The sequence below is a fragment of the Triticum aestivum genome, chromosome 6B (genome assembly GCF_018294505.1).
Source record: "Triticum aestivum cultivar Chinese Spring chromosome 6B, IWGSC CS RefSeq v2.1, whole genome shotgun sequence".
Lineage (NCBI taxonomy): Eukaryota > Viridiplantae > Streptophyta > Magnoliopsida > Poales > Poaceae > Triticum > Triticum aestivum.
Genome location: NC_057810.1, coordinates 625072208 through 625074563, shown reverse-complemented (window position 1 = coordinate 625074563; position 2356 = coordinate 625072208). Strand labels below are relative to the sequence as shown.

Below are 2356 nucleotides of genomic sequence, written 5' to 3'. Positions count from 1 at the left end.
CAAGCGGGCGAATCGGATCGGCAAAAAAATTAGTTATTCAGAATTTTAGTATTATGTCTGAAATAAAAATTCATGCTAGAAATAGCATCAAAGTGTATCTAATGCATGGCCTTTGTAGATAGGGACGAAGGGGTTCCCTGCCATAACAACCGAAAAGAATCCGCCATCCCGACAGGCAACCGACGGCCAGGATCAAACATCAGAAATGAACCGATGCCCAGGGATCAGACACGTGCTGCTTACCACCACAGATCTCTCACAGGTCACTACCAAGCTGAAGTGGATCTTGGTCGTCGATTTTCGCACCAGACGATCAGTTTGGACGCATATTTTACTCCCAGTTGCAACCTATCCACATCCCTTCTGGTAGCAAAAAATACACAGACAAGAGATTCGTAAGCTAAACTGAGATAAAAATTAAGCAAAGCAAATGTTAATTCATTGTTTTTGGAAGTCAAAAAAGCAGCACTAAGTAAATGGCTCCCTCAGTAATAATATATTACTCGTCAGATAGTATCAGTATTAGCATGGTTAATTCATCATTGGGAACCTTACAACTAGATGACGAGCAAACAGACAGTAATGTCTCACGGCAAAGTATGGGTGCGCATACCTTTCCCTTCATGAATTGGAGAGGCGGCGCATGGAGAGCAGCGGGCGGTTAGTCTTGCTCATGAAGAGCCACTTGAGGATGACGGCGTTGAACTTGCTCTGGTCCTCCTCACCAGGAAGCGGTAGAGCTGCACTCCAGAAAGGAACACAACAATCACAATCCAGAAGCAAACCACACATAAAAAAAGCCGATCTGGTCTATGCAACACTAGACTATATAGCGCTGCATCCAATGAGAAATGGCGGCCTACCTAGGTAGATGGAATTACAGCTAAACTAACAATCACAGATGCGGCTAGAGCTAATCGAATCATGAAACATTCCTTGCGGATGACATCCTAAAAAGAGAAGTTGGTCATCGGACGACGAGTTCGCGCGTGAATACCTTGAGGAGGAGCTTGAGGTAGACATCGTCAGACTTGGGCGCGATGCGCTTGGTCCTCTTGTTCCTCCCACCGACAACGAGGTCGATACCCTGAGCAGCACAACAGCGTTAGTGCACGCGGCCTAGAGGAAACCCGGAAGGATCTGGATGGGGAGCGGGGGCTGGGAGGCTCACCATGGCTGCTTCTGCGGCGGTAGGGTTTCCTCGCGGGGTCGCACTGCGGCTGCTGCTTCTTACCTCGTCCGCCTCCGTCTCGGGAAGGAGAGTGGCGGCGCATTGAGGGGACGCTTGGCGGCGACGTGGAAGGCATCGAGGTCGAGGCGGGAGCGGAGCTTGGCGGCCTCGAGGTCGTAGAGCGGGAGGAGGAGGCGCACGGCCTCGGCGTCCTCCACGACGTAGAGCGCGGACTCCTCGGCGCCGTCCAGGAGGCGGCGCACGGCCTCGGCGTCCGCGGATCGGAGGGCCGCGAAGAGCGTCTGGTGGGAGAGCGGCGGGGAGGGAGGGAGACGAGGTTGGCGGCGGTGGTGAGGAGGGCTGCGAGGTCGGCGGTGGGTGGGAGCAGCAGGGAGAGGACTGGATCGGGGAAAGGAGGCTGGGGAGAGGACTGGATCGAGGGAGGAGGTGGCGGCGGCTGCGAGGAGGAGGGGTGCGATGGGGGGAGTCGATGGGATCTGACCTAGGGTTTGGGCTGCGGGTGGGGGTATCTCTTTTTCATTTTATTTTCTATTTTTCTGTAGATATATGGATGGATGGATGTGGGATGCAGAGATGGATGGATGGATGGATGGGCGCCATGTCATCGATCCGTGGGTAGAGTCCTGATTGGTTCGAAAAACCAGTGATTTAAAAAAGTGTCTAAGTACTAAAAATAGAGGGATTTTACGAAATAGCTATCAAAAATATTTTGCAAAATGGCACAACACAAATTTTCACTAGAGTTAGACCAATTTCTATGCATTTCTGATCTTTCTAGCTATTTTTAATCATTTTCCGAGTGCCCAAAATGAATTTTTTGTGAAGGACCTACCATATATTTGTTGTAAAATTGTACCAAATCAATTTTCTAAAATACTAGGGCATATTTAATGCACAATTGACCAAATGATTGGGTGTCAAAAATTTTGATCCACCTCTCATGAAAAAGACAAATTCCTGCTCATTCAGTAGGAAACGGGTCAAATTTAAACTGCAACGTCCTCATTGTTTGTTATTTATTTTTTCCAAAAATCATTTCTAGGTACAAAAGTATCTATTTAATCAGAGAAACAACAAAAAAATTCCAAGATTCAAGCACTAGCTAGGAACGGTCATTCCCGCCGTTTTGACCGCATTTTGAGACGGGCATAAAAATTCAAAAAA

At 48.6% G+C, this 2356-nt stretch overlaps 1 non-coding gene across 1 annotated transcript; it reads right to left on the bottom strand.

Annotated features, from left to right (window-relative positions):
- Positions 1–478: 478 nt before the first annotated feature.
- LOC123140445 (small nucleolar RNA snoR53Y) lies at positions 479–550 on the bottom strand. The gene has a single exon (XR_006470005.1). It is a non-coding gene; the product is annotated as a small nucleolar RNA snoR53Y (small nucleolar RNA).
- Positions 551–2356: the final 1806 nt, after the last annotated feature.